The sequence below is a fragment of the Scylla paramamosain genome, unplaced genomic scaffold (genome assembly GCF_035594125.1).
Source record: "Scylla paramamosain isolate STU-SP2022 unplaced genomic scaffold, ASM3559412v1 Contig58, whole genome shotgun sequence".
Lineage (NCBI taxonomy): Eukaryota > Metazoa > Arthropoda > Malacostraca > Decapoda > Portunidae > Scylla > Scylla paramamosain.
The window spans coordinates 250,001-260,000 of record NW_026973723.1 but is presented as its reverse complement, the minus strand read 5'-3'; the positions used below and the strand labels follow the sequence as shown (position 1 = coordinate 260,000).

The following is a 10,000-nucleotide window of genomic DNA, read 5'->3' as shown; positions in this document are numbered from 1 at the left end:
CGCCACACATCCCGCTGGAAGAGACAAGATTACGTGGACTCCTGACTCTGGGGCCGAAACGACCGTTATTGGCCTCGACACGGCAACACTCCTTGGAATCCCGCCCTCCAGCTTGGCGCCCGCTGATGGTGATGGACTTTATGCTGCCGGTAATCACCCCCTCACCTGTGTAGGAACTTTCTCGTCGCACTTGCAACTGGGCGACAGGGAAGCTGAGACTGTTGTGAGCGTGGTGAAGGAGGTGAAGGGGGCGCTGCTTAGCTGGTACGATTCCATCGCTCTCGGAATCCTCCCCGAAGATTTTCCGGCTCAAATCCGACCGCTACGCAGGGAAGAACAGCACACCGGCAACAGCTCCATCAAGTACCCGACCGCCTCGCAGCCACCTCTATCTACGCCCACAGAAGTGATCAGCTGGCCTCATTCCTACGACCCAACGCCACAGCAGCGTGCGGGGCACGCTGCTGCTGTGATCAAGGCCTTTCCCAGCGTCTTCGAAGCAAAGGAAGGTTTACGTGCAATGGCTGGTGGATCCATGGCCATCGAGTTGACAGACGACGCTCGACCCTTCGCCGTAACAGCATCTCGTACAATCCCTTACAATTGGCGTGAAGAAATTAAGAGCCAGTTGGAAGAGCTGCTTAACAAGGGAATCATCGAGAGTGTGGACTACCCTACGGCATGGTGCCACCCCATCGTGCCTGTCCCAAAAAAGACATCTGGTGTAAGGCTGTGTGTTGACCTGACACGACTCAACCGTTACGTGAAGAGGCCCGTGTATCCAGTGCGCTCACCTCATGACGCCATCGCCTCGATCGGGACCGGAGCAGTTTGGTTCTACCACTCTTGATGCCAAGATGGGGTATTTTCAAGTCCCCATTAGAGAAGAAGACCAGGATTTAACCTGCTTCATAACACCTTGGGGTCGGTACAAGTTTCGGCGAGCGGTTATGGGTCTCGTCTCGTCTGGAGACGAGTATAACCGTCGAGGAGACCAAGCTCTCGGCGACATACCTAACACCATCAAGATCGTGGACGACATCCTGGCCTATGACTCCACCTACAGTGCGCACTTAGCCCATGTCATTCAGATTGTGCGGCGGTGTGACCAGCACGGCATCACTCTCAACCCACAGAAGTTTACATTCGCGGAAAGAGTGGTAGATTACTGTGGTTACTCTGTTTCTGGACAAGGCTACACGACAGACTCAAAGAAAGTTAAGGCAATCTCTGACTTCCCACGACCACAGCACATCACCGACTTACGATCATTCATGGGTCTTACAAACCAGCTTGGAAGCTTTTCTCCTGCTGTGGCTGCAGCTGCACAACCCCTCAGAGATCTCTTACGCCCGAAGAACAGTTGGTGCTGGTCTCCTAACCATGAAGAGGCGTTTGAGAAGGTGAAACAGTGTCTCGTCAGCCCACCTGTCTTGGCATACTTCGACCCATCATTACCAACGATGCTACAGACTGACGCCTCAAGGATGCACGGATTTGGATTCGTTCTCCTGCAGAAGCACAGTGACCAGTGGAAGATGGTGCAATGCGGGTCAAGATTTGTTACAGACACAGAGAGCCGCTATGCAGTAATAGAGTTGGAAATGGCTGCAATCGTCTGGGCAGTCAGGAAATGTGGCACCTACCTGAAAGGACTCCCTCACTTCGATCTAGTGCTCGACCACCGCCCGCTGATACCTCTCCTCAATAGCAAGTTGTTGGGAGAAATAGAGAACCTGCGGCTGCAGCGCATGAGGGAGAAGCTTGCTCAGTATTCTTTCACAGCAAGCTGGCAAAAGGGATCGACACACTGTGTGCCCGACGCCCTCTCACGTGCTCCAGTACAGGACCCAGTGGAGGAAGAGGATGCTGCTACTTCTGGTGACCTCGACCCTCTCCACTCAGCGGTCATCTCAGCGTTATCTGCCACCAATGAGGACGGCGTCCGCTTAGCACCACTCCAGGATCAGACTGTGGAAATGGTACGTGCCGCAGCAGCAAGAGACGGGGAGTACTGCTTGCTCAAGAACGTCATCATCGAGGGCTTCCCTGATCATTGCCACGACCTCGATCACCGCTTGCGTACGTACTGGCCGGTGCGCAGTCTGCTGGCCGTAGACGACGACCTGGTGGTTTACGGGCCGAGGCTTCTTATTCCTCACAGCCTCCGCCGAGAAACACTAGAGCGACTCCATGACAGTCATCAGGGGATGGAGCGCACCAAGCGACGGGCCCGACAAACGGTGTGTACTGGCCTGGTATGGACAGAGACGTTGAGAACGTCGTTTCTGGATGCTCACTATGCCGTCCACTCCTACCAAGCCAAGCCAACGAACCTCTCTGGCAGGACACGGACACACCCAGCAGGGTGTTTGAAGGTCAGTTTCTGCAGACTACTTCCACGCAGCAGGCCGTACATACCTCGTGTATGTAGATCGCTTGTCTGGGTGGCCTCACGTGTCTGCATGCTCACGTCCAGCATCGGCTGATCAGCTCGTTTCGTGTCCTTCGGGGTGTGTTCGCCGACACGGGCGTGCCTGTTCTCCTGAGGGACTGACGGTGGACCGCAGTTCACTTCTTCATCGGTACGGCGCTTCCTGGCTCGATGGGGGGTGGAGCATCGTGTATCTTCACCTCATTATCCACGCTCCAATGGTCACGCCGAGGCAGCGGTCAAGTCCGTGAAGAAGCTGATCCTCACGACCACACAGCAGGGACACCTGGACGAGGATGCGTTCGCTCGCGGGTTGCTGGAACTGCGCAACACTCCGAGGGCGGAAGGGCGATCACCAGCACAAGTCCTCTTCGGTCATCCTATGAGGTCCTGTGTCCGGCTCATCATCGCTCATACGCTCAGCAGTGGCAGCGCGCTGCTGATGAGTGCGACGCCAAGGCAGAGCGACTGAGGAAGAAAGCGAAACTTCGCCACGACGCGTCCGCCCGTACTCTTCCTCTCCTGCACCTCGGTGGCCACGTCGACGTTCAAGATCACACGACAGGCCTCTGGGATCGCCTGGGTGTCATCGTGGCTGTTGGGCGAAGGAGAGACTACCTCATCAAGATGGGCAGCGGTCGCGTGATGTGGCGTAATAGAAGACACCTACGCCCACACAGACCTCTTGCTCCCCTTCCTGTCGAGCAGCACACCGCTCATGGCGGTGCAGCGCTTCAGCATCAGGGTCACGAGGAACACCACCATCCCGGCAGCCCGGAGCATCAGGGTAACGGGGTACACCGTGCCGAGAGCAACCAGAGCGTCGAAGCAGCCGACAGCGTAGGGAGCCGAGACGACTGCAGGTGCGGTGGCACCGTAGCACCTACGATTAGTCGTACGTGTTCATTGTACGCTGTGTTTGTTTTGTGTATATGTACCGTGTTTTCTGTACTTCAATCATTGTAACTTTGTTTCATGTGTTACGGTAGCCATAACAAAGATAAGGAATCTTCCTTATGTCTCGGGGGAGGTGTGTGGGTTGTTAGCTAGTTGTGTGAACGAGTGAATGAGCGGAGACTTGTGTGAGGCATGAATACGTGTATGAGTGAACGAGCTAGGCTTCAGTCATAAGTGTTAAGTTGAAGTGCGCGGCCTGGCGCCGGGAGATCACCTACCTCCAGCCTTCTGTTCACACCTTCTGTGAATAAACACCTGCACTGTTACCTGCGTTTCCTGTGCCCCTGCTGGTCAAGAGTCGAACACTTCCTGCTTCCTCACTGATGCACGTAAGGGTCACGGCTCGAGTTCTACCCTTGGCATTGTAAGCGCGGGACTGAACTTGCTCTCCTCGGCACAGTGACACGAGAATGTGGCAGTGGAAGTCATTTTAGCTGAGCCAAAACTACACGTCAGTTACGTTGTGTGAATGGGCATTGTTGGCGAGGTTTTCCACGGCTCTAAATGGCTGGCAGACCGTGGTGGCGCCAAATGTTAGTGCGATATTAGTGCACAGCTGCTGATGTATGAATTGTGAGCCAAATAACACAGATAAGTGACTGATAGAAATTATTATTTAGAGAATTAAATATACTAAATCATATAAATGTATTACTTCTATGCTTTTGAAAGGAGTCTTCATTGCAGTGATTCAGCATAATTAATTGAAAAGTGCATCACTGCCGCTAATGAAAAATAGTCATAATTTTATATTTTGTTTCATTCCTGTATCTGATTGGCTAAAGACCTTATCACATTCTTGAATCGAGGCCTCTGATTGGTGCGCCTGGTGGGTGCCGAAGTCTTTAGTTCCAAGCTGCTGAGCGCTCCAAGAAGGGGGCGCAAAGGTATACCATACCCTCTGACGAACAGGTTCCCAGTAAGACTGTGCAATGCCTGGATTTTCTACTGAAGATTTAGGCACAACACTCCATAATACGAGATTCAACAACAACAAGAGGAAACGACAAGCAATGGACGCCCAAGAGACCCTCGGTGAGAAGGGGAAGGCTAAGGAGAAACTAACCAAGAACAAGAAGAGGCGGCTGGAGAGCCTCGAAGACTGCACCAGCCACGAGAAGACGGTCACTGAAGGCTGTGCAGAGATGAAACATCGCGCGAGCCGGCGAGAACACAAAAATCAGAGGGACGGGAATGACATCAAAGGCAAGAAAACGATGAGCGTGGAGTGTTTTCATCCGATTATGGACCGCACCAAGAAGAGAAAGAGGCAGAACAAGGACGACGACGAGAAACAGAACAAGAGAAAGAAACAGGACACGGAGGAAACGGAAAACCAGGACAAGAAAAGGAAGAGGCAGGTTAATGACGACGACGAGAAGCAGAACAAGAAGAGGCAGAGGCAGGTTACGGACGATGACGAGAAGCAGGACAAGAAGAGGAAGAGGCTTGACACGGAGGACGACGAGAAGCAGGACAGGAAGAGGAAGAGGCAGGTTAAGGACGACGACGCGAAGCAGGACAAGAAGAGGAAGAGGCAGGACGCGGAGGACGACGAGAAGCAGGCAAAGAAGAGCAGGGGGGAGGGCAGGAGAGAACGAAAGAAGGGGGGGAAGATGGAGTGCTGTCAATGCGTTAAGCACGGCATCAAGAGATGGAAGATGAGAGGGTGGTACAAAGACGACGTGGTGAGGCTGATGGTGGATGCCAAGAGAGTCAGCAAGGAGAGGAACGTGAGCAGGTGGTGCCGTCTTAATATTGGGAAAGAAAACCTGGTGTCCGCGACCGTGCGCGGCCACCCGTGCCTTGTCCAGCTTGACAGCGGCTCCTCATGCAGCCTCATGAGGCTAACACTGGCCCGGAGGCTGGGAATCGTCACGGGCAAGCAAGAGACGGTAAAGAAATACTTGTTTACCTGGGCTGGCATGCTGGAGTTGGACGTGATCGAGCTGGACGAGGTGGTGGTGATGCTGCGTCGCTACGTGGCGGTCAACACGCGCATGACGGTCATTGTACGCGGGGATGTGAGGAAGCACTACTTGGACCTAATAGTTATGTCCATGAGCCGCCTGCAGGAGGCCGAGGTGCGGCAGGAGTTCCATCCCGACGACAGCAGCACCCTGTTCCTGCGTCACCCAAAACGTCTGCGGCGGAGACAACCTTCGGACACACAACGCAAAACGTTCATGTTTGCCGCACGAGCGTTAGGCATCGAGGAGCCGCTGACGGTGATGGTGAACACTGGTAACGCGTCAACATTCTCTATCACTAAGACTGGTCAGGACAAGATGCTGTGCAGGACAGGCAAATCGACTGTGCTGCCGAAACGAGTCCTGCTGCACTTTGGCAGCGGCACAGACACTCTGCGAAAGATGGACACGATATACATGCGCCACTGGTTTGATTTCGTGTTTGGACGAACGCTGCTGTGTAAATTACAAGCAGCGATAGATTATGATGATTTGTCCATGACCTTGACGCTCAACGGAAAACGATACCGCTTCGACATCCTCACTCACGTCCTCCGTCTGCGTACGCCCAGAGGTGCCGCGTCCTCTCAGCCTCCGCCTTGATTTTATTGATTGATTGATTTTTTTGTTTTGTTTCGATTTGTTATCCATCAGGGAGGTCAGCAGAGGCAAGAAATAGATGAATAAAAATCCCGCTCAAAGAAGATCCCAAAACGAAAATAGGAGCAGTGAATAGAGTAGAAAAAATAGTCTGGCTTAAGGATATAAAACTGTGTTCTTCATTAAAGATATTAGACTAAGAAAATGAAGATTATGGACAGTAAATCAAGGTTATTAAGATAAAGGATAGTAGATTAAGAAAATAGTCTGGATTAAGGATATTAGTTAAGAAAATAGCCTGCATAGGAAAATATTACACTAAGAAATGAAGATTAAGGATAACAAAATAAGGAAAATAAAATAAAAATATCAAATTAATAAAACGGCCTGGATTAAGAATAGTAGACTAAGAAAATAGTCTGGATTGAGGATAGTAGATTAAAAAAGTCTGAGTCAAAAATAGTCTAAATTGAGACTAATGCATTAACAAAAAAAATCAGGATTAAGGATGGTAGATCAAGGAAAGAGTCTGAATTAAGAAAAGTAGATTAAGAAAATAAACTGGATTAGAGATAATAAATCAAGAAAATAGTCTGAATTAAGGATAACAGATTAAGAAAATGGTCTGGATTAAGGAAATTAAGATCAAGGTTGATAGACTAAGAAAACAATCTGGATTAAGGATAGTAGATCAAGTAAATAGTTTGTATTAAGGATAGTAAATTAAGAAAGAGGTCTGGATTAAGAATATTACATTAAGAAGATAGACTGGATGAAGGATATTACTTCAAGAAAGTAGTCTACATTAAGAATAGTAGATGAAGAAAATTGTCTACATTAAGGATAGTAAATAAAAAAATAGTCTGGATTAACGACAGTAGATTAAGTAGATGATCTACTTTGTCTACCGTCTTAAGGATGGCAGATAAAGAAAATAGTACAGATTTAGGAGAGTAAATTAAGAAAATAGACTGGATTGAGGATTATACACTGATTAAGAAAATGTTGTCGTTAAGGATATTATAATTAAGGAATCTACAATTAAGGAGAGTAGATTAAGGACATAATTTGGATTAAGGACAGTAGATTAAGTAAATAGTCTGGATTAAGGACAATAGTCTGGATTAAGGACACTATATTAAGGAAATAGTCTGGATTAAGGACACTATATTAAGGAAATAGTCTGGATTAAGGACACTATATTAAGGAAATAGTCTGGATTAAGGACACTATATTAAGGAAATAGTCTGGATTAAGGACACTATATTAAGGAAATAGTCTGGATTAAGGACAATGAATTAAGAAAATAGTGTGGATTAAGGACAATGAATTAAGAAAATAGTGTGGATTAAGGCCTTAGTGAATTAAGGACACTTGGATGAATGTCATTAGGTTAAGAGCAGAGGTTGCAGCAATGGTTATGTACAAAGCAGTACACAGGTACATCCATGGGACTGAAAAGTTCTGTAAGGTAACACAGGCTGTGCTTGTATAGAGATATATTTATTATATTGTAATCTGATGTATTTATACACAGATATATTTCTATATTGTAATTTGATGTGTGAGTTTGAGACTTGGGTCCATATTGATGTTCGCTGTGTGCTTGTGACCTGATGTTAAATGTGTTTATATATATATATATATATATATATATATATATATATATATATATATATATATATATATATATATATATATATATATATATATATATATATATATATATATATATATATATATATATATATATATATACGTATATGGATGCGTTACATAATGACGGAAGTCTTGATAGTGTTCTTGCGAAATATTTTGAAAAAGAATATTTCAGTGTGTGTGTGTGTGTGTGTGTGTGTGTGTTCAGTTTTCCTTTTCTTCTATAATATAATTAATAATAATTAGACAATCAACTTCATTTAGAGTCACTTTAGTAGAGTGTTCGGAAATAAGAGACAATGACCATCACATAACGCTTATCATTTTCTTCAACTTTTTTTTATATTCATTTTCCTCCTTTTTTTTTTTTCTTCAAGTAATTCTTCTTGAACGTATTCTTTTCTTCACATTATCATCTTCTTCTTCTACTCTTGTTTTGTGTCCAACCATGACAACAACGGATGCAAGCCACGCAATATCATCACTTCCTTCATTGTTTCCACGTATACCTTAAAGACGGAAATAGATAAGGTGCTTTGCCCAAGACACGTCAATGCTAAGCCCTTGTGCAACTGTTTGGCACATCTTTCCTTAATTACTAACCACTCTGAGACATCTTTTCCTTCCCCTTCTTTCTGTACATATTGTTAATAAAGAACAAAGCTCCGAAGACTGTTACTCCCCTCATCAACACAAGTCAAAGTCTTCGTCTAACACTGTGGACGCTTATCAAGACTACTCTCTCAAGAGGGAAGCTTCAAGACACTCATCCTCTAATTTTTGACAATCGTTTCTGACTCAGTTTGGGGACCGGCGCCTCAGGGAACATTTTTTTTCTTTCCAATTTTGTTGGCCTTGGCAGGTACCCCTCTTAAATAAAAATAAATTAAATGAATAAATAAAAATAAATAAATAAATAAAAAATAAAATGAAATAGAAAGGGATGAGGGAGATGGAGGGAGGGAGGAAATGTAAGGATGAAGGGAAGGGGGAGAGGAGGGAAGGAATGGGGAGAGAGAGGGAATGGGGAGGGAGGGAAGGGGAAGAGAAAATAGGGAGAGGGAATGGGGAGGGAGGGAGGAGGGAAGAGAGAGAATAGGGAGAGAGGGAGGGGGAAGATAGAGAGAGAGAGAGGGAGGGGAGAGAGAGAGAGAGAGAGAGAGAGAGAGAGAGAGAGAGAGAGAGAGAGAGAGAGAGAGAGAGCGCCATCTGCAGGTTTTGGGCGGCCGAAGCCACCATTCTCCCCGGAAAGTCAAATTTTCGCGTGTTTTTTGAGCGCGCCAAATCAACGTCTATGTCTCAAAAATACTGCACAACAAAGTATGATTCAAGCACGTCCAACACTTCTGGAAACTAGTATGCAGTATTACCAATGTCTCCTCCCATCAAACCTCTTCCCCTCTTCAGTTCAATGACCTCCCGTTAACATGCGTCTGATCACGCTTCAACAACGCTTGATTATATTAAGTTACACAGAATGAAAGGGATGATCTCGTGGGCAAGGAGGTACTGTCCGCCAGGTAGGGGATACTTTTTGCACCAACTCAGTCGCTATGGCAGTCTTATAACTGGCCATCGTAGTGGTGACATCGTGGACATTCACTGGGGTAAGCAGATGTCATGAATGAGGCATTGCAGTCAAGGATTATTAACTTCCCGGGCCATCAAACTACCCACACATTCGTAGAAAGGCAGAGGTCATTCCACCATTGAAGTGGAGAATCCTCCTCTCGCTCATTACACTTCAATTACATTTCACGACCACGTAAGTGTTTGATGCTCACCTTGTCCGAGCAGCGAGAGAGAGCCGAGTTCATGGCGGGTCTTGGCCTCCTGGATGGTGCGAGGAAGCTTGAGCTGAGCCAGCAATTCTTCGCTGAAAAGACAACAAAAAGGTATGAAGGCGCCACCCACTCCTACATCATCCCTGGACTGAGCGCGTCCCGCTATTACCTGCAGGAGCTCGGGATGCATTGCAAGAAAGCCATGACTTGACAACAAGGCAAATTAATCCTCATATATATTACGCGAGTGGCCTTCCTGGGTACGTTTTACACACACACACACACACACACACACACACACACACACACACACACAGACACACACACACCCACACAACTTCATCCTGGGATATGGAGAGTTGGTGAACAAAAAATACGCAGCACAGTGGTTAGACATAACGTCCAGCCTCCTCTCTGTCCTCACCAGCACTGAGAATAATAGGTGATGAGCGAAGGAAGGGTGTCGAAGCGGTTTTCAGAAGCTTGGAGTGAGTAGGAGGAGCCTTCGTTGTGGATCTCAATGAGGTAGTGTTGGATGTAGGGTCCCTTGTCCGGCGGGAGGCGCACGCTGAGGGCTCGGCTGTTTAGCTGGCTAC

At 47.3% G+C, this 10,000-nt stretch overlaps 1 protein-coding gene across 3 annotated transcripts in view; it reads right to left on the bottom strand.

Moving 5' to 3' along the window:
• The window catches only part of LOC135098368 (uncharacterized), a 92,423-nt gene that overhangs the window by 63,304 nt on the left and 19,119 nt on the right, over nucleotides 1-10,000 (bottom strand). For all 3 annotated transcript variants that reach the window (XR_010266905.1, XR_010266904.1, XR_010266903.1), the window contains exons 2-3: nucleotides 9,829-10,000; nucleotides 9,405-9,496 (exon numbers count right to left, since the gene is read on the bottom strand). The exon at nucleotides 9,829-10,000 is cut by the window's right edge and continues 19 nt beyond it. The gene's annotated coding sequence lies outside the window, so the exon portion shown is untranslated. The remainder of the gene's footprint in view (nucleotides 1-9,404; nucleotides 9,497-9,828) is intronic.